Here is a 23,273-nt window from a genome sequence, read left to right on the forward strand (position 1 = left end):
CCTCTGCTATCTTAGACAAAAAGAAAATTGTTTAATATATAGATTGTAAAGTAAAAACCAAGAAACAAACAAACCAACAAAAACTCTGTTTATCTCATTTGGACCAATGAGCATTAGCATGACCATAATTCCATAACTCATAGTAATATTTGTTGATACAAACTTGAGTTATCATTAAAAAAAATGCCATGTTTAATTCATTTTATTGAGGAAGGAAGAGCTATTTCTTAAAAAAAAATCGTTAAAATATCTCATGTGGTATTTTTGCAAACTTTTGCCACATAAAAAGGAAATAGTCATCTATAAATATTCCTTTTCAAGGACTTTTAATTTCATCATAGTCTCCAGTAAATACGATATTTGACTCTCATCTGACACATAAAATGCATATTTTCAATATCATAGTGAAAGATACATCCTTCTGTATCGTTTTTGAATTTTAGTCTTGCTTAAATTTTGAGAATCACACTAAACAGTTAACACAACCATATAATCAACTTACTACAGTTTTCAGTGACAGCAATAATGGCAATTTCTGGGAAATCCACAGCACGTGAGATAGAAACCTGAATCTTCACCTTTCTCTTAAATAATGCCCATAAACATGAAGTGGAAATGAACTCCTTACTATGGCCATTGAACAGAAATAATGTCCTTCATTACTTCCCAAAAATTGTATGTAATATTAAATTGTATTGAAAGTAAATACCCACACATTTATGTAATTTCCCTTGACTTAATACATAAATGTGTATGCAATTAACATGTTACTTAAATATTTGCCATTATTTGCCATATTTTTCCAATCAACTCCAATACTTAATATACATTCACTGCCATGGTTCAGTGCTTTTACATTTCATAATTTTTATAACTTGGTTAAGTTTGGTGCTTGTATCACATTCTAATTCCCAAGAGTTGTTTTCATTGTGTATATTCCATTTGTCTTTTTAACAATTTTATTTAATTTATATAAATAATATTTTTATGTAGGGTGTATTTTTGAATGTCATAGTTTACCATACACTGAACAATCATCCTTAACTATGGAATGACTGTTTTGGCATTCAAAAACAACGATCATAATACATTAGGATTAATAGTTATAAGTTTCAAAAAATAGTATGAATCAGAAACATATGTTGAGAAAGATTTTACTACAAACAAATATATGAGAATGTATAAGTTGTATGTAGGGAGAAATACAAAAGAACCCACAACAGAACACTAAAATACTCAACTTATGAGAGAGTTACATGAGAAGAAACTTAGCCAAGTGAATTGGCAAAATGTAGTTAAGATATCAGAAGATTACTGTGTCATAGAGATCAAATGAAGACTTTAAGTAAATAAATAGAGAATTAAGACAGGCAGTTGTGACAAGAGGCCAAACCTAAAAGATGTCTGTTAGAGAAAATGACAAAGAACCCATCAGTATTTTGAAGAAGTTTGCTGTGGAGGAGCAGTGGGCAAAGAGGTCAGATCATAGTGAGTCGAAGGCTAATTCAGGAAAAAGAAAGAGGCAGCATTAAATATAACCCTCTAGGTCAGCCAGGATTCAATTTATTTTCCCTGAGTACTTTTTTTCAAATAAAGGATTAACTTCATATTATCATAATATGCTGAGAGGTTTTAAAATGATGCAAGAATTAAAGTAAAACCTTTAATTTTTGCTACTAATACAGAGGCTTAGTTACATTTAAAAATTTTGCATCTTGGTATTTGAGGTTGCAAAACTGCCCAAACCTTAAAATGCCTGGATTACCACTATTGCACTTAATTCCTGCTTGAAAATCAGCCAATTTATTTTTGAGATCATGTCTTAGTTGAATTATTTTATCCAGAGCAGCCTCCAACATCTAGTGTATGATATCACTCTTCTCCTTTAAGAGTTCATTACATGCATGATCTGGATTTCGGGTTATCTCAATCAACAATTTAAACAATCTTTCACTACCACCTAATGGGATCACCATCAATCTGTCTTCTAAAAACCTTTTTTGGGTCATGTATGCTAGTATTTAAATCATGCCATACAGTTTATCATGTTTTCTTATGAAACAATTCTATTCTGAAGAATCAATTTCTGTGCCAGGAAGGGTAGTTTAGGTTCTCCTGGGGTAAGAAGCAGACCCAAATATCTCAGTGATTTAAAAAATCCCTACTTTATATGATCATAATAATAAATGACTAATAATGACTACACCATTATTAGAGGTTTGACTAGAAGGGAAAAGATCAAGTGAAGTTGGAAGGGAATAAGATATGAAGAAAATCCTAGTATTACAATATCACTTATGTTTTGTGTGTGTGTGTGTGTGTGTGTATTTATGATGATGTTTGCTTGTGTAAGATGAGGGATATATAAATATATCTGGGTGCTTATGAGAGGAAATTTGGTACCACAGAGAAAGAAAAAGAGAGCAAAAACATCAATGAAAGTAAGTCACTGAGAAGTTGAAGGGATTAGAAGTCATTTACTTAACAGGGCAACCTCTTACAGCTATAGATTATGAAGCAGAGGAAGATACAGGATGATGCACAGTTCGTAAGATTTTTATTTAAAAAAATCGTACCTGATCGTTTTGGGAGAATGGTTTGAGTTTGATTTTCCCTGTGATTACTAAGCAAGTTAATCTCCTGAAATTAAAGAAAAGGCAGTTATTTGAATGAATTTTAAGGTTAGATATATCTGAAATCACAGAAGAAAGTAAGTTAATAGGCTAACAATGGAGCTCATCAGCATCTTTAAGGAACTTTGGATTAAAAATAAAAGTAGTTTTGTGATTGAATTCCTCCTGTGCCCCTAAAAAACTGTGCTTAGGCTCAAAACATGAGAAACACACTTTCTCCTCTGTCTCTGTCCCTCTCTCTTTGTCTCTCTCTCTCCAAGTAAGCAAACAAGTTTCTTAACATGTTCTGAAAGCAAAATAGTGGGAAAATAATACTGTAATATATTTTGGCAATAAAATGTATAATTTTATGAACACAGAATGTAGTCATGGGAAGTAAAAAACCTGAAATTAGACCATTAAAAAAATAATATATGGAGAGACTCTAAAGCAAGGGATATTCTAAAATATAACAATGAAAATGATGGATTTAACAAGTATTCTGAAAGGGTGAGTGATGAAAGAGATTAAAGTGTTTGAATGTTGGTTTTACCATATGTTTGGATACATGATTTCCTGGTTGAGGCTACACCAAAAGTAAACATTCCATGCTATTTGTGAATTTAAATTCCAATAGAAGGAAAACATAGGGTACCAATATACTTGGAAAGGGTAACTAAAATAATGCAATTAATGAGGAAAACTTCAGCAGCATAATTGTAAAACAAGGATCCCCCCCACCTGCCACACACACAATTCACAACAATCTAGGAGTGTCTGCTGAAAGCCGAAGTATATGTATACACGTGTAATTAGATCACCTCCTTCTGTCTTACACATTTATGATGTTCATTGTATTTTTCTCTGTTAATACAATTTGGATACAATTTACTGTTAATTACTATTTAATGGATGCATAATGATTTTCTACCATGCATGCTATAGTATATTATCTTCTTGTCTGGTTAATAAATGAACTTTGGTTAATTCTGTTTACATCAACTAAATATAAACTTATTAATTGAGATACACATTCCGGTAAATAAAAATAAAAATGTTCTTTCTGTGGTGATATTTTAGTAAATTCTGAACTAAAATATAGACATCTATTATTTTTATCTGACTTTGATACTGAGTTTGTAACTCAACAAATATATTGGTTTTATCTTGAAAATAAAGTTAAATTTTACTCAGAACATTTTAAGGCAGAACATGTACTATATTATCAACGTTTAAAAACATATATCTATTGATTAATGTTAGCCTTTGAGAAAATTTGAGAAATGCAGTTGTATGTATAAGTTTGCACTATACATATAATCATCACAAGGCTACAGTTTTGTTAGCTTGCTCAAAACTTTTTTAGTCTATTTATATTGGAATAGAGTTACTAAACTGAAAAAGATTCAGCTGGCCATCTTCTGTTTATCCTTTCATACCCACTCCATCCTTCGTTCTGCTCCCTGACTGGGGAAATTGGCCTATATGAGTTATAGCAATTGTTTTCTTTATTCTCTGGCTTCAAATTTGGTTAAAGGTAAACCTGCTGAGAGATTACCGTGAGAGTGAAGCCAGTATACTCCCTTAGCTTTGACCGGCAGGATTGCCTTGGATTGGCTGCATCCTCATCTGAAAGTTAATCCTTCTCTCAAGGCAGCTCTTTCTTTTCTTTTTTTTTTTTATTTAATTTTTTTTATTATACTTTAAGTTCTAGGGTACATGTGCATAACATGCAGGTTTGTTACATATGTATACTTGTGCAATGTTGGTGTGCTGCACCCATCAACTCGTCAGCACCCATCAATTCATCATTTATATCATGTATAACTCCCCAATGCAATCCCTCCCCCCTCCCCCCCCCCCATGATAGGCCCCAGTGTGTGATGTTCCCCTTCCCGAGTCCAAGTGATCTCATTGCTCAGTTCCCACCTATGAGTGAGAACATGCGGTGTTTGGTTTTCTCTTCTTGTGATAGTTTGCTAAGAATGATGGTTTCCAGCTGCATCCATGTCCCTACAAAGGATGCAAACTCATCCTTTTTTATGGCTGCATAGTATTCCATGGTGTATATGTGCCACATTTTCTTAATCCATTCTGTCACAGATGGACATTTGGGTTGATTCCAAGTCTTTGCTATTGTGAATAGTGCAAGGCAGCTCTTTCTACATGACTCTTTCGGGGTTTGGTAACAACTTGCTTCCTTTCTGTGGGAGGATTACAAGCTCTGTTATTAATCTCCACTATCCCATGTGTTTCCTCTACTGCCTATCCATACTCCTCTAAATACTTCCCCTTATTATCTTGTTCCTGTTACACTAAATTTAAATGTACCAACTATTTCCAGTTGGTAATTTGAACATTACAAGGACCTATTTTCCAAGGAAATTATGCTAATTTGTGTATATTGTTAAAATGTGTTATAATAGTATTAGTAATACACTGAATTACTAAAATAATAATAAGACAATCAAATGTTATTTTAACATTTGATTGGATCTGCAGATAAGGGGGACTACTGTAAAACTAACTTATTTGATTATGTTTTAATAGATAAAACTTGAGAAATTAAACCAGAACTTTTGAAAATCATTTTAGAAAATTATATCTTATAAAAAATAAATGAGATTGTAACTGTATACTTTTATAAATAGTTATGTATGAAACTGCATTTTTAAAGCACGGGTTTATTTATTTATTTACTATTTACTTTTCTTGAGTCAGGCTTTGTATCACGATGGTGAATTGTATATGGCTTGTGTTTCAGGAAGGAGTCAATGGGATAAACTGAAGTGACTCATCAAGAACATGTAATAAAATCCTCAAACACACAGATTACGTTATGTATAAAATTAACTGCTGAAAAAGAACGGAAAGCAACAGATGGTCATCAAGAAAAGATGAAATTTAAGTAATCAGGTCTGTTATTGACTAGGAAGTAGAATTTTAATCTAAACTTCCATGTAAGATGCAAAAATATGGCTGATGAATATAAGGTTTTCTAATGTTTGTGAAGTATGTAAGAATATTTTTATATGCAAAAAAGAAAAGGTGACTAATGATAATATTACACATAATGCCATGCTGAGATCATCTCCTAAAGTTTAAGAACTTATAAGAGGATTTGGGGAAAAAACTCAAAGGATATTAGAACACACATATATATTTCAGATATTCCATCTGATAAAAATCATCTGAAGTTGATTTTTTAATGTAGTAGAAATCTCCAAAAAGACTGATACAAGACAATGAAATTTTCTCTTAGATAAACTTGAATGATAAATACTTCAAACATTTAAAATAACTCGATTTTAAAATATTAAAACTAATCATGGAAATAGGAAGATTAAGTAGTTTTTGCTGCATAGCAAGCCACCTGAAAAATCAGTGGCTCTCAAAAAAGTATTTGTTATTGCTAATGAGCCTACAGCTAAACTGGATGGATATAATGGGTCTTTTGGCACCAGCCATGCTCACTCATGCATTGGACTAAGTTGGCAAGAATACTGAGGGCTGGCTGATCTAGGATGACATCACCCCATGTGTGGAGGTTGGCTAGCTATTTGTCAAGTGGTCTTGTTCTGATAGCATGGTATATATCCTAGAGAACAGAATAAAATGTGCAAGGCCTTTTGAAGCCTAGACTGACCAGACTCACTAACATTCTAGCACTTCTGATTCTTTGTATTGATCAAAGCAAGTCATAAGATCAGCTTAGATTCAAGCAGTGGGAAATAGACCTCTTTTAATGAAGACATAAAGCATTGCATTGAGCATGGATAGAGGGAGGGACAATTTCAAAAACCAATTTCTCATGCTCTTCCCTGTGGTCCTAATAATTCACATCCCTTATATGTGCAAAATACATTCAGTTTACCTCAAAAGGCTTCAAAGATACATCCAGCCATAACATTAGGGTCAAAATTTGTAATCTTATGATCAATATCAGCCCAGACACAATTACTCAGATTATCATCTTTTGATATGGGGACTCATGAATTAAAAAAATATTATCTGTCTCCCAACATACCCAGGATACAATGAAGAGACAGGATAACTACCATAGATATTCCCATTTATTATGAGGAGAGGAAAATGGGAGGTATAATGCTATCACTGTATATCTATAGAAATTCTAAACTACATGGAGTCTATCTCAAGAGTGAGAAGTGTTACATGAACAGACCTAGTTTCTACTTCCTGGAAATATCTCTCCAGTCCATTGATTTATGGAACTCTTGGTTTCTCCCTTCAGCATATTCTTTTTTATTCATTGATCTCATTGGTTACTTTGAAAATATTACCTGCACAAAAGGATAAATATCTTTCTAGGATCAATCCATATTCATAGCAAGTTAAAGGCCAAGAGATCTGTTTACAATTTGAATAGTTTTCAGACCCTTTAACCCTACAACATGCTGGAGCTCTTCATCAACAAAATGCTTTTCAAAACATATTTAGGTTTCCTATGTGTCCAATTGTAGTTAATTCCATTTAACTAAACCCACATAGAGCAAGCTCAAGAACTCTGAAACTTCCCAATCTCCCAAATGAGATTAAATCTGTGAGATTTAGCTAGAATTGTCTGCAACGTTTGTGATTAGAGATTTATAGATGTAATTTTCTGATTTGATAGATGATAATTGTTTTCAGAATAGTCTTCCCACTATCAAAAAATTAATAAAATTATTATTATTATTATTTTTTGAGACAGAGTCTCACTGTGTCACCCAGGATGGAGTGCAGTGGGCGATCTTGGCTCACTGCAAGCTCTGCCTCCCAGGTTCACACCATTCTCCTGCCTCAGCCTCCTGAGTAGCTGGGACTACAGGTGTCCACCACCACGCCCGGCTAATTTTTTGTATTTATAGTAGAGACAGGGTTTCACCATGTTAGCCAGGATGGTCTTGATCTCCTTACCTCGTGATCCACCCACCTCGGCCTCCCAAATTGCTGGGATTACAGGCATGAGCCACTGCGCCCGGCCAATAAAATTAATTTTTAATAAAAAAATTAGCAAAGGTAAAAAGTAAAAAATAAAAAATAAAAAAATAAAAATAAAATGTAGTTTATAAAGGTTTCTGAAAAAACATAGGTGACAACAGGACTTGTGTGGTAAGAGGCTAGAAATGAAGGAAGTTCAAAGATATGGGTCATTTATTGGGCACTGTTTTTCACTCAAGCCATTTGTGAACTTGCAAGTGGTAAGCTGTAAGACTGAAAAGTAGAGATTTTGATAGGCTATTGAGTCCAAGGGAAAAAAAACAAAAAACAAAAAAAACCTTCACTTAAGTGGTGTTGGAAAAGGCAGTTGTTTGGAGACTACCAATCCTTGCATGGTTTCGTACAAATGAGCCTCTATCCTGGAACATTTTCTTACCTGGAAATAATGAGCTCTCACACCCTGTTCTGAGCATCTTACCTTTTTAAGAATATCTTTACCTGTTTCAGGTTTGATAAGTACTTGTTTGTACTTAAATGTCTGTATCATACTGCACATGGCCAAGTCCACTGCTATATCTGTCCCGGAAGGGGAACACTTCTAGTGTTCTTCACTTCTGGTACAAGACGAGTGCATGTAGACCATCTCCCTGCTTTAACTACAGGGCAATATCCACTAGCCATGGGGAACTAAAGCTCACTATTAAAGCAACTAGCCATAGAGAACCAAAGCTCACCATTGAAGCAAAATTTGTTCTCTTCTCCATGTGAATAAAACATCAATTCACCTAGTGTCTGTCTGATTTGTGGCATTCTTGATGATCCTGAATTTGTAAATCATACAGTGGGTTTACACCCTGAAACTGCTGCTGATGGTGGTAGTTATTGTTATGTTCTTTGCTATCCTTCATGCGTTGAAACTCTTACCCAGGAAGTGGTAATAGTTGTCACTTGCTCAATAAGTGGATACCAAGAAAGAAGGTAAAGAATAGCACCTTGGGATTTTTAGTTGAGACAAGTTAGAAGCAAGAACAAACAAAATTAACAGCCAAGACCAAGCCTAAAACACAGAACAATCAGTAAAATTGACAGCCAGGAACAAGCCTAAAACGCAGAGTAAATAGTTTTTATCGTGATTGGCTTAAGGTGATTTGTCTCTTTATTGCTTAGCATAAGCAAAAAAAATTAAAAAATAAAAAAAACTCCCAGAGGCTGAAAATATGACCTGGTGACCCCAACATTTCTGTATAATTATATACGTGTCTCTGACATCAAATAAGAGAAAAAAAAAAAAGTCATGCAAATTCACAAAATTGACTAAAAATAAAGAAAGGAAATGAACAATACACATAGTTGCAAAATATTTAGATATTTTGATCCAGACATTTGATGTATCAAACAAACAAGGACTTTGAAATAACTGTATTTAATATGTTAGGCAAATTAAGTGACAATGTGAAGAATTGTAACAGACAAGTGAAAATTGTCAAATAACCTAGTAGAATTTACAGAAATGGAAAAAATGTGATCTAATTGATGGGACTGTCAATAGATCGGATAGCCACTTCTACATGGCGTAAAGTGTGAAAGAAAAAAGAGGCCGGGCACTATAGCTCACGCCTGTAATCCCAGCACTTTGGGAGGCCGAGGCGGGCGGATCATGAGGTCAGGAGATTGAGACCATCCTGGCTAACTCGGTGAAACTCCGTCTCGACTAAAAACACACACACACACACACACACACACACACACACACGCACACACACAAGCTGAGCGTTGTGGTGGGCGCCTGTAGTCCCAGCTACTTGGGAGGCTGAGGCAGGAGAATGGCATGAACCCAGGAGGCAGAGCTTGAGGTGAGCCGAGATCGCGCCACCGCACTCCAGCCTGGGCGACAGAGCGAGACTCAGTCTCAAAAAAAAAGCTATGACTGGTGACATAATGAGAAAATGAAAGAAAGCAGCCTGAACGGAAACGCACTGCATCGTTCTTTGGTTAAAGTAGGATGCTACAAATGTGTCCGCCAGTTAGAAATGATCCTTGCCACTTCCATCACTGCATAATTTCATGTTAGTGCTATTTAGCTTGTGTATTTTCTCACAACTGATGTATTTTTTTTCCTTTTTAATTTAACAGACTTCTAGTGTATTTGTAAACTCATTTTCTATAGATATGTGTCTAGGATTAGCATTAATGAAACAGTAGTGATGTGCATGGATTCCACAGAAAGCTGTATGGAGACTTAGGCATGCGTTATTCTGATTTCTGTAATATGATCACTAAATGGCTTTAAAAAAGATACTAATGAAATTCTAAACACAAATTCATGCTTTAAAATCTCGTTTTGCAACTTGAAACATTCGCAAATCACGTATTTATATACTGTGTATCAGACATGAGATATTGTTGTCTTATAGAGAGAATATAGTCATTTTATTCTGTTTCGTAAGTAGGAGACTAATAATAAATTTATGAATAAACAACTAAATCAACTCATCTTATTTTATGACTTATTAGTATTCTTATTAAAATGACATAGTAAACATGGGTGGATGTAGCACATAAAAATCATTCTGAAAAAAGAATAAATACATCAATATTGATAGAACAAAACAATTAGAAAGATGACTATTTGGAGACAAGCCTAAAAACATGAGCAGGAGCTGTTCACAAAAAAGTCTAGAATGTTAGGTTAAAGAGTAGTTTAGTTTTACTAACTCCTATATTCTTTATATCTCAATTTAGATGTCACTATTTTCAGGAAATAATTCTCCCGTTATACCTAGCCCCGTATATAACTTCTAAAATTTGAATTTCTAACAGCTAATTCAAATTTACGTTGCCAATAACTTTTCATTTGCAGTTTCTTCTCACACCTCCTACCCTATTTCTCCTGCCTCAAACCCATAAGTGATTATTTTTGTGTTAACACTGTCTATTCCAAGTGTCACATGCTAAAAACCTGAAGGCAGTTCTGTTACCACCTTCATTTGTTCACTAGGCTCAGTATATCCCATGTCCAGTCTACTCGCCTTCTTCTATATAAAACAGATTCACTCTCTTCATTTATTTTTTGCCCACAAAAGTTTCAGCTCAAACCATGATCTCTCACATGGTATTCTTTCTCTTCTCCCTGCATTTGTTACTAACTCCTTGGTACTCTGCATCATCTACTTTAGGAACACATCCAAATGTGTTACTCCCATATTGACAGCTTTCAGTGAACTTCCACAGTTCATTAAAAATATTTTGATGGCCTAAAAAAGTATTTTCATGGCATTAAAAAAACATTTATGATCAGACTCCTGACTATGTCTCCAATTTTATTTCTCATGTTAAATCTCTACTTTCTTTGAACTTGTTTTCCATTTACTCTATCTTCTCAATTCACATAACACCATGGTCCTCAGACAATTTAAGATAGCAACATAGATTGTATCCTTAGGTACCTTTTTCCCATATATCTGTCAGTCTCTTCTCTCTATCTTTTCTCCTCCCCAAACTCAATCTCCTTTTCTCTCACTCCTCTCTCTCCATATGTAAATATGTGTGTCTATGTGTGTGCGATATGAGAGAATATTATATATACACACATATGATAAAAGCCATTAAACACATATGCATCACATATAATTCTCTCATATGTATTTTTGTGTATGTGTTACATGGTTGATTATACTCATATTTTCTTTTTTCATTAATGGGCACCTTATTGTGTTGATTAGGTTTAAAAGTATTTGCCTTCTTTCAGTTCTGGAAAAATTACATTTAATTATTTTTAATTTCTAAAGGCTTCCAGAGAGTAATAGTAGCTATTCTACAAATAAATAAGAATTTTACTTATAGTGTATATTTTCTTTTTTCTTTTCTTTTCTTTTCTTTTCTTTTTTTTTTTTTTTTTAATGAAATGGAGTCTTGGTCTGTCACCCAGGCTGGAGTGCAGTGGTGCAATCTCAGCTCACTGCAAGCTCCGCCTCTCGGGTTCATGCCGTTCTCCTGCCTCAGCCTTCAGAGTGGTTGGGACTACAGGCACCCGCCACCATGCCCGACTAATTTCTTGTATTTTTGGTAGAGATGGGGTTTCACCATGTTAGCCAGGATGATCTCGATCTCCTTACCTTGTCATCCGCCCGCCTTGGCCTCCCAAAGTGCTGGGATTACAGGAGTGAGCCACCGTGGTGATATTTTCTCAACAGTATTAGACTATAGAAAACACCAGACATTTGGAAAATATTAAGTTTGACATAGAATGTAATAGCAAATTATGTTATCAGTTGAAATTGTGACCTATAAAAAATACACTCTCTGGCATGGAAGGGATCTGACATTTTTCTTTCTCACACTTTCTTAACATCTTTTAAGGGTCAGAATAAAAATAAAAATAATACAAAAAATTATGCTAATAACCCACTCCTTGCAAAAAATCGTGAAAAAAAAAAGCTTTCTTCATAAGATAAAAAGACAAGAATGTCTAGTCTCACCATTTCATTTAACATAGTACTGGTGGTTCTATTCAAGGCAATTAGTCAGGAATAGAATCAATGACATTTAAAGTGGACAAAATGAATAAAACTGTATTTGTTTGCAGTTATATAGCCCTATATTTTTAAAATCTTAAGAAATCAAGAAACACACACACTTATTCTCACTTATTGAGTAAATATTAATAAAATATTTTGGAATAAATTTAACAAAATAATTGCAAGACATATACACTTAAAACCATAAAACGTTGAAAGAAAGTGAAGAATATATAAATTAATCAAAATACATCTCATGTTCCTGGGAGAGAGATTTAATATTTTTAAGATAGCAATTCTTTGTAAATCAACCTACAGGTTAATGCTATCTTTATCATAATTCCACCTGCTTTATTTGTAGAAATCACTAATTTTACTTTAAAATTCATATGGAAATGGAAGATGCCCTAGAATAAGCAACACAATCTTGAAAAATAAGAAATAGGAGACTCACACTTCTTAATTTCAAAACTCAATACAAAGCTACAGTAACCAATAGAGTAGGGCACTTTCATAAAGAGAGCCATACTGATCAATAAGATATAATTGAGAGTTGAGAAATAAACTCTAACAGTTATAGTCAATTGATTTTGACAAATGTTCCAAGAGGATTAAATGGGATAAGAATAGGCTTTTCAGCAAATGGTGTTGGTGCAGTTGTGTATTCAAATCCCAAATAATGAATCTGTACATCACAAAATATATATAAAAAATAGAAATTGATCAAAGGCCTAAATATAAAAGCTAAGAATATAAATCTCTTAGAAGAAAACATAGGCATAAATCTTTGTGATCTTGGGTTAGGAAATGGCTTTAAATGTACAAGTAGCAACAGAAAAAAAAGTAGATACAATGGACAATCCCAAAGCGCTGGGATTACAGGCGTGAGCCACCATGCCCAGCCCTAAATGCTCTACTTAATTTGGAAATGGCTCATCTGGGGTTTAGGGGAGGAGCCCACTTTTCTTGAAAATATCATACCAAACATAATTGTGTCTCATTAAATGCAAGAGGAAGAAAGATAAAGACACAGTATGAACATGAAAGAGCATGACACATTATACAAAATCTTAGAAATTTCAAGCAGATGAACTTAAGTGGAATGGCCCAAAAGTAAAACATAAAATGTGTTTGAATTTGATGGTAGTGAGAACAGGGTCTAGTCTCACACTTTTTACTACACAAATATTCTCTAACTTCTAAAATGTTTGGCCATAGTGTTGCATCTAAATTATACACCTACCAAATTCCACAGCTTTTATTCTTTATTTTATATCCCAATCATTAAGGTGGCTTTGAAATTTGTCAGTGTTGCAATTACTCATATCTTTGATCCATAAATGTTATGAAGTTTTAAGATGAATGTCTGTTTTACTCCATGAAAACATGATTAATCTTACAATCTTTATCCTTTAAAATGTTTCTTCATTCCTACCATATCACCATAGGCAAATAGCTCATTTTTTTATAAGCTTTTTCATTGTTCATTTTTATGAATGCTACAGGTCATCAATCAGATGGATACCTTTATGATGGTAGTGTTTTCATGTGCTGATATATTTCTTAAGTTAAAAATACTATTTTATAAGAATAAATAAAGGCTATATCTAAGTTGAAGTTCCCACAAAATAATATATATTTTGTGCTTTTCTCCATGAGGTACTTTGGGACCTATATAATGCCAAGATAACTAGACATTTGAAATAAAAAAATGCAAACTATTTTTACTAAATTAAAATATTTTAATAGCATCTGTTATGCATGTTGAGAATCAATTTGATATTTTACCTTTATTTCTCAAACGTGTCATATCAGCTGGTTTGATTCAGTGGTGGAGACTCAGCTAGCATGGTCCCTGTCTCTGGCTCTGAAACACCAAATTGTGCTGGGATGAACATAGAGTGGGAGCAACAGGCTCAGAGAATCTTTTCCAATCCTGTTAAGGCAAAAGAGGAGAAAGAACCAGATGTGGGTTTGAAGAAATTTTGTCTACATGGCAGAAGAAACTATCTGGCTACATTGAATAAAAGATCAATCCACATTAACGTAAATACTATGTGTTTTATTTGGCCAAGTAAATATGAAATTCTGAGAGTTTCTGAAAAGATAGTACAAGTTAACATCATTTCCCCTTCTTTTGTGAAACTGAATTTTAACTATAGTGTTATTTTCATACATTTCCATTTTAAACATTTTAATAGGTTCCCAATATCACTAGCACTGTGTAAAGGATATAAAATATATATTATATGAATATTATATTAATGATTAAAAAGGAATATTAAAAACATGAATTAAGACAACTATATTAGCCTATAATCCCAGAACTTTGGGAGGCCAAGGCGGGGGAATCATGAGGTCAAGAGATCTGGAACACCTTGGCCATTATGGTGAAACCTGTCTGTACTAAAAATACAAAAATTAGCTGGGCATGGTGGCACGTGCCTGTAGTCCCCGCTACTTGGGAGGCTGAGGGCTGAGGCAGGAGAATCACTTGAACCCAGGAGGCAGAGGTTGCAATGAGCTGAGACCACGCCACTGCACTCCAGCCTGAGCAACAAGAGTGAAACTTAAACTTTGTCTCAAAAAAAAAAAATTCTTTCAAAGATGTAAGTGAGATATCTGGGTAGATTGGGATTTCTCTTCTCAAGTAAGAATCACACACTTATTTCCTTTACCCCATTCTCCTAAATAAGATCACACAATATGGCCAAATAATGTTGACACGGGAGTTAGTATCATGGGGTACAAAAATCTGGATTCTATGGTAGCTGCTTTAACTGCTTAGTTATCCAGCAGTGAGTGTTGCTATATTGAATAGACCAACGCAATTACAGGAAAATGTTCATGGGCCATGCATAAAATCAATTTGTAAGGACACTTCTTAGGTGTGCCCATTAATTTGCTTAGACTTGTCTCATTGTCTGAGACAAGTGAGGTGAATAGAAGACATTAAAAACAATATTATGGAAAGATATTAAAGTTGTTGGAACTTAGTATTTAATACCATCTATTAATCTAGTAGTTTTTTGAATTCCAGAAACTTGCAATACTAATTGAGAATTGAAAATTTGATTATTGAGTAGAAGTGAGATATTCTCTTACACCACTTTACTCTTGCCTGTTTCTAGCCATCGACAGCAGGGAAATGAAAGAGCAGGCATTAAGAGAGGGTAGCTATTTAAGAAATAATAGAAAAATTGTGACTTCAGGATAAAAGCTCAGAGAAAAAAGCAAACCTCTGCCTGTTGAAACTTTACTATTACCACTCATTGGTATACAGTGCCTGCTTAAATGAGGGAAAGAATGTTAGAAACACTAAGATAACTAAAACTACCAGCACGGTATGGACTAGGCTTTTAAGTTTCTTTGCCTCCTGTAAATGAGATTCTCCTATCCTTCTCTACCTATACACTGCTGTTTAGTTCTTTGAAATTGATAATAACAGTTCAATAATAAGAGTATGTCTAAAAGCCATTTCCAAGAAGAGGTTATTCACTTGCTTTTGCAATGAACTCATTGCAAAGCTACATTAAAACATAATGGCATTGACATAGCACATATTGCATTAAGGCTGAACCACATTTTTTTTAGATTTGCAAGCAATGTCATTTTGTCATATTTCATAGATTTGAAAATGTGTCATAATTGGCTGTCTCTCAAGAACTCTGGACTCACACATGTGTGATAAGAATAAGAAAGTATTAGCCAGTAATTAGTCAGCTCTCTTTTTTCTTTCCTAAATGTTTTTTTGGACACAATAGTCTACCCTGAGGCAACTTAAAAATAAGAGTTAATCTCAGGTCAGTTTATAACAAAGTCCTGTATCTCACTAGAATTTACATCAGACAATAAAATGTGCTTTAAACAGCTTTCCTTTAAAAGACGATGAATGAACAAATGCATTGGGGCATATTTGTTTTCTCATATATGATGTGCAAAAGCCAAATTGGCTTGCATTTTAGAACATTCTGATACTAATTATTATGTGCTGGTAAAGCATACTGTACAGTGCAATTTCCCGTGAAAATAATCCCTGCCTTAAGGGTTTACAGCTTGAATATTCAAAATCGTCCAAGCAGTACAATTCGGACATATGCAGCTTAGCAAGCTGACTGGTAAAAAAAAAACTGGCACTGGTGTCTTAGTTAAACTCCTGTACCAACACCATGGGTACAGGCACAAGCAGACATGATCTGCTCAATGTTTGTGAAATACCAATGAGTATTCAATAAAACATAGCTAGTAGATTTCTACACAGTTCTCTAATATTAAGCCCTATTAAAGTGAACAAATAAAGAAGAGTAAAATATTTGCATCCATATTCTTAAATTGGTTGATTTGGGGCATAAAAATAGAAGACTGTCTGGTTCATTTTTAAACCTTTGATGTACTAATCCTGTGATCCCGTGATTACTGAAAACATACTGATAACATTAAGTCTGCTTTATTCTCACATTGTATTCAGGGTAAATTATTGATGGGAAACTTCAAAGAGGAAAAGTGAGCATTGGTGAGTTAAAAGGATTTAAAACAAGAGTGGATAAAAAAAAATGTAAGTGTAGCCAGGCGCCGTGGCTCACACCTGTAATCACAGCCCTTTGGGAGGCCGAGGCAGGCAGATCACAAGGTCAGAAGATCCAGATCATCCTGGCTAACAGGGTGAAACCCTGTCTCTACTGAAAATACAAAAAATTCGCTGGGCGTGGTGGCGGGCACCTGTAGTCCCAGCTACTCGGGAGGCTGAGGCAGGAGAATGGTGTGAACCTCGGAGGCAGAGCTTGCAGTGAGCGGAGATCGCGCCACTGCACTCCAGCCTGGGCGACAGAGCGAGACTCCGTCTCAAAAAAAAAAAAAAAAAAGTAAGTATTTTTAAAATCAAAAGATATATCACATATTTAACAAGTTTTAAAGTCTTTGTATAAAGGCTTTTTTGAAAGTCATATTCCATATATAGATATATATCTGAACTGACCTCAAATATAAAATATATTAATAATTGTTGCTAAGTCGATTGTCACTAAAGAGTCCTAATTGGTGAATGCCAGCTATAAAAAACATATACATGCAAACGGTTTCTTTTCTGGAGCTCCTATCCCAGTATTCCAAGATACTGTATGAACAGATCTAACATGAAAACACAATATAAAACTGTAAGATGATTATATTTACATTGTTTGTATGTATACCTGATATATTACACAGACATACCAAAGATACTGAATATTTTAGTGCTGGTGTCAGGAAGAAACACGCCTGATTTGAATTTCAAATTTATTTTTATATGTAAACTCATACCATATATAATATTTATATATATAATAGTTTGTTCATATATAATAGTTATGTATGCTTAAAAGTAATATGATAAATATAGCACAATTGTGTGTTAACATCATAAATAACATCTGTGGTTTATCTGAGAATCTACCTTCTCCTTACGCTATTTTCTCTTTTTTAAACTTAAAAGTATAGTTTATTTTCAAATAATAAACCTGCCCAAATTTGATATTTTGGTTTTCTCCATTTTTTTAAACTAAGGAAGCTTTAAAAAATGGTACTGGGAAAGATTATAATCAAACTATTATTAAAAAGTTACTAAAAGTATAAAGTGTAAAGTAGATAGAGTTAGAAAAGGCGATATTTAAAATATAACCATGTATTCTATATTATAAAATAATAGAAGTTATTTTTACAACTTGAATAAAGATAAAGTCACCATGCTCATATCTGAAATAGCTATTAGCATAATCCAAGATACATCACATCATATAGTATATCCAGGCACAGTGGAATTTAAAAACTAATTTTTGAATGAATAACTATATCCTACTTAAATGTCAAACAGAACAATTTTTTTTGCAAAGTAGTGAGGCTATCCTTTGTTCCAGAAAAGTATGCTTACTCTATCCCCAAAGTATAACAATTCAATCTGATTAGCTACTCTGTCCAGAGTCAAGTCAGGGGCCCTGCATATTCCTTGGTCTGTCATGTCCACACACCACTTACTCATTCTCTAATTTATAAACAAAATGAATCACTGATAGACCTGTATAATAAAGTGGGAAAAATGGGAATCTATTAAATAAATGAATTAAATGTTTAACAAAGAAAGAAAATTATGGGTAGATGCATAGTTCTTATTTCTGCAACTTGTTACAGACATTTTTTTTTTTTTGAGACGGAGTCTCGCTCTGTCGCCCAGGCTGGAGTGCAGTGGTGTGATCTCGGCTCACTGCAAGCTCCACCTCCCGGGTTCACGCCATTCTCCTGCCTCAGCCTCCTGAGTAGCTGGGACTACAGGCGCCCGCCACCTCGCCTGGCTAGTTTTTGTTATTTTTTTTAGTAGAGACGGGGTTTCACCGTGTTAGCCAGGATGGTCTCCATTTCCTGACCTCGTGATCCGCCCGTCTCGGCCTCCCAAAGTGCTGGGATTACAGGCCTGAGCCACTGCGCCCGGCCCAGACATTCTTCATTACATGTTCTGTGCTTCATTTTCTTCCCTCTCAAACTGCACATTTTAGTATGGATTCTATTACTGATGGTGCGACCTAGCCCTTTATTCTTTAAAAAATATAAGCCCTTAGTTGATCCACTTTTAAGAGAGAGAGAGAGAGAGTGGAAGTGAAGTCTGCCAGTGGAAGTGAATATACACTTTCTGAGCATGTTTTTCTTAATCCCCAACATTTATGCCGTATTTCCTGGTGATAACAAGTATTATCAAACAATTAACACACTCTACCCCTCTTTTTTGGTCTTTTCCCCCCATTTGTTCAATTACGTGAGGAACCTGAATTGGCTTAGTTGAATTTTTATAATTCAGTTAAATTAACCTGTTGTAATCATTCCTTCTTTGTGTTCAAAGATTGTTATAGAGTAGAGCTCAGCGTGCCCCAGTGAAGAACAAAAGTAATCTGTGCATGAGTCAGGAGTTGTAATAAGAAGTACAATTTATACTTCTAACCCTTATTTTCCAAGAGTACATATTATACCTCTTAAAAAATCACCATAGACTTTTACTGATACAGAACATTTACTCCAGGCCCTCTAGGTGGTTTCTCAAAGGGATATGAACTTTGAAGAGTTTGGGGAAAATGAAAAGACTAGTGAATCTGTAAACATTCACTGAGTGCTCTATTTATTTTGCTGTAAAATGAGTTTCTAGATTAGATTAGGTTTTATTTTCTATAGTTTTCTTATTATAATGAAATCTTTCATGCACATATCTATTTGACAGACGCTATAATACACGTCTGTTTCCTAGAAGCGAATGATTCTGCAGTGAGTTTATGGAATCAGCCTTGGCAACCTGACCTGTTAACATGAGAAGGGTGTTCTAAAGATGTTGGCTGGCAGAGATAGCGAGACAGCGAAACCGAGAGAGAGAGAGAGAGAGAGAGAGAGAGAGAGAGAGAGAGGTTTATAACCAGTCATTTTAGAGATGAGAGAATGAATAAAGACAAGGACTCATGAAATTCAGGCTTTCTAATAGCTACGTTAATGTGGGGTTTAGATCAAAATCCTGAGAGACACAATCCCAAATGTCATATTCTGAATGTTACATCCCTAAAGATCGAAATTCCTAAAGTCTAAATCCCAAAATGTCAAGGTCCTAAATGACTAAAATTCCAAAAGTCACAATCCCCAAAGATTAAAACCCCAAATGCTGAAACCCTGAAAGCCTAATCCTGGGGACGGCATTAGTGCGTTTTTGTTTGTATGCAGGATAGTTAAATCATGTTAGTTGCATCATGTTAGGTAGAATGATTACATTAATATTACCTTTATTTTCATCCTCAGAAAATTCAGGCAACTGGATTAGTTACAAAAAATGGCAAAACTTCTATTTTAAGACGAAAACTTTCATTTTAAAATATATCATTTGCCTGCATTGGCATTCCTTCCAGCTGATGACATTCAAGGAGCTTTTAAAGAATTAAAGCCAAATTTGCCCGAAGAAGCCAGTGAAGTTACTGATAGGTTCGAAAATAATTATTTGCATGGTAGCTTTTAAAGGCACTTACTCAACAGTCTTCCTGTTTGATCACCAGTGTTGTTTCCACCAAATCTATGCCCTGCATGTAAATGCATGTGGAATGGATTGTTGTGTACCCAAAACAACATATAAAAATCGTTAAAAAAAAAAAGGATGGGAAAACGTAATGGGAAATACTGACGCCAATGTCTGTGAAATCACAGAATAATTTTTAAAAGGTCAGCATCATGTAAAAAGTGAATGTGAACATATTCTCTGAGGAGAGCCATGTCCTAAAAGAAAAAAAAAATGCCACTATTCATTGTGATGCCAGACTTCAAAATTTAGTAAATGATTGTGAAAGTTGACCAGATCTTATGGACTATCTCTGTGCAGTTTCCTATAATTTATCCCTGTAATACAGTTTTTCATGTCAAATTTACTTTTTAATTGGTTTCTTTCTTCTTTTCTTTTTTTTTTGTCAAAATTGTCATCATGTATGTCATTTTTGCATCATTTTCAATAATGGAGATACAAATTGTGTGGAGAATTCTAGAGAGTTTTATTTCTTTTGTGCATTTTTTGGGCAAATTTGGCTCCATGAAAGTTTATTATCACAGGTTGACTTTGTGTGTAAGCATTGTGTGCAGATGTAAAAATGTTGAAACTTTTTCAGTAGTTGAAGAGATGTCCTTTTTCTACATCTTCATTTGTGAAAGAGGAAGTGTCTTCAGCCTCGTCTCTTCAGGTGGCTTCATATAAGATTGGTCACTCACCACAAATTTTCACTGATCTCCTCAAATGACAGATCATTCATCATGGTTTTGCAGATTATTGCAGTTATAAAGCCGGGTGCATGCAATTACCAGCCATACTGATATGTGTTGATACATTTCTCTTTTTGACTTCTTGTTTTATGAATATAGTTCATCTGTTCATAGCTGTTATACCCATGCAACTGTCATTAGCATACTTGAGTGTTTGTTCATGTTTGCAATAATATGTATGGTATTAGTGCCTATTTTATTTTGTAAGTGATCTATGAAGTTTCTGTCGTTTTCTTTTTCTTTCTTTCTTTTTTTTTTTCTGAAACGGAGTATCATTCTGGTTGCCCAGGCTGGAGTGCAGTGGGGCAATCTCGGCTCACCGCAACCTCCACCTCCTGGGTTCAAGGGATTCTCCTGCCTCAGCCTCCTGAGTAGCTGGGATTACAAGCATGCACCACCACTCCCAGCTAATTTTGTATTTTTAGTAGAGATGGGGTTTCTCCATGTTGGTCTGACTGGTCTCAAACTCCTGACCTCAGGTGGATCTGCCCGCCTTGGCATCCCGAAGTGCTAGGATTACAAGTGTGAACCACCGCACTCAGGCTGTCATGTTTTTATATGTTTCTCAAAGAAATTCCCTCTTTAGAAATGTGAATAAGCATCTTTTAAAATTTTTAAATTATTTTTCCAGAATTACATTTTTGGGGATTTTGCTCTTTCTGGATTTCAACCTTGAGGATATAGCCTTGGGATAGTGTCTTTCAGAATTTTCATGGGCTCCTGTTAATGTCCTTTTTGGAATGATTCGGTGAGAATCGTATTATATTTTGTTTACCTCTTTTGCCAGTTGTGGACCTAAAAGCTCTAATTATGTCTCTATATAAATATAAAAGTAAAATTGATCTGGATGACACCAGATGGACTAGTATTAACTCTGTTTTCATCTTGAAGACATTTACATTAAACAAGCATATCCTCCAAATATGAAAAGATGACATAAAAATGAGGAGGTCAAAAATCCAATCTCTGGATCGATGTCACTGCACAAAACAATACCACAAGAAATAGTGATTCTGATGATATCTTAGACAATGTGCTGGGGACAGGGGAACAAAGAGAAAGTACAAACTATACTTTAGTAATGGAAATGTTACATGTGGAGAAAATTTCATTTTCAATGAATACATTAATTAGGAAAAAAATGTTCTCATTTCTATTGAGAAGAAATTTGGAGTGTAGAAAAAAGCTAAAATTGTAAAAAGTGAGATATAAGATGTATACAAAATAAGACAACATCTTGAAAACAGTAATACTTTATACCAAGCAAAAAATAATACTGTAGATTATCATCCCTATATATATGCACATCTGTTATATCTCTATATTAAATTAAATATTTGGCATTACTCTATATTTTTATTCTTATATAAATATAATATACTCATTTTAAAAGGTATTTTTAATATAAAGAGGCAAAGTTGTTTTAAAAGAAGCTTACTTCCAACTTTGCGTCGAATGCCAAGGAAAATGCAAAGCATGATACATTGATGAGAATGTGCTTTATTGGCTTATTTTGCCAACAAACTGCTCTGTGTTTATATGTTACAAGCATGATGATACATATGGTAACACATACTTGATTCTCATATCAACAACCAGTTGCCAAAATTTACTCACACATTGTTTTTCTTCAACTAATATTTGCTTTTTAAAGAAGCACTATGTGCTCATTTGTCACTGATAATTGTTAATAAATATCTTGGTGATAGTAAAAGGAAGGCACAAAATAAAATATTTTAGCAATATTTATAGAAATATGATTAGAAAATTGATCACTGTATTGTCTTTAAAATGACAATGTTTCATTGAGTTTTCAATGTCTTCACATCATTTTAATAATCATATTATATCTCTTTGTCTGACACCCTCAAAGTGGTATTTCTGATGCCCGTGGTTCCTTACTGTGGTATAAGAAACAGGTGTAAGTGTTACCATAGTTATTTGGTACTTTGCATCATTTAAAGAACTCACAAATTACAAGTTCATGTGGCATGTTAAACTTCATATTTCCCCTTGTCCTTATACTAAGACCTTAGGAAACCTAAGAATAGCACTCCTCTTGAGTACTCAAACAAGAGAGGTAGACACAGAAAAAGGCAGACGGACATAAAAAATATCAATTGTATTTCTGATAATCACTTATCAGTAGGATATGGCTTGAATATGTGTCCACAATAAGTTTTCTATTAACAAACTAAAAGAATTACACAGGTTTTCTTCCTCCCCTTCTATATTCCCCACCTCTTCATCCCTATCACTTGCACAACTGAACCCTATAGGCCTTTGCCAACAGCAAGCTCCTGTTACCACACAGAAGAAAACCAAACAGAATGATTCATTCCTGCAGTCAGCCTGGCTCCCTAAAGAACTCACTGAAGAAATGACTGAGCCACAAGGAGTG

The sequence above is a fragment of the Colobus angolensis genome, unplaced genomic scaffold (genome assembly GCF_000951035.1).
Source record: "Colobus angolensis palliatus isolate OR3802 unplaced genomic scaffold, Cang.pa_1.0 Scaffold191, whole genome shotgun sequence".
Lineage (NCBI taxonomy): Eukaryota > Metazoa > Chordata > Mammalia > Primates > Cercopithecidae > Colobus > Colobus angolensis.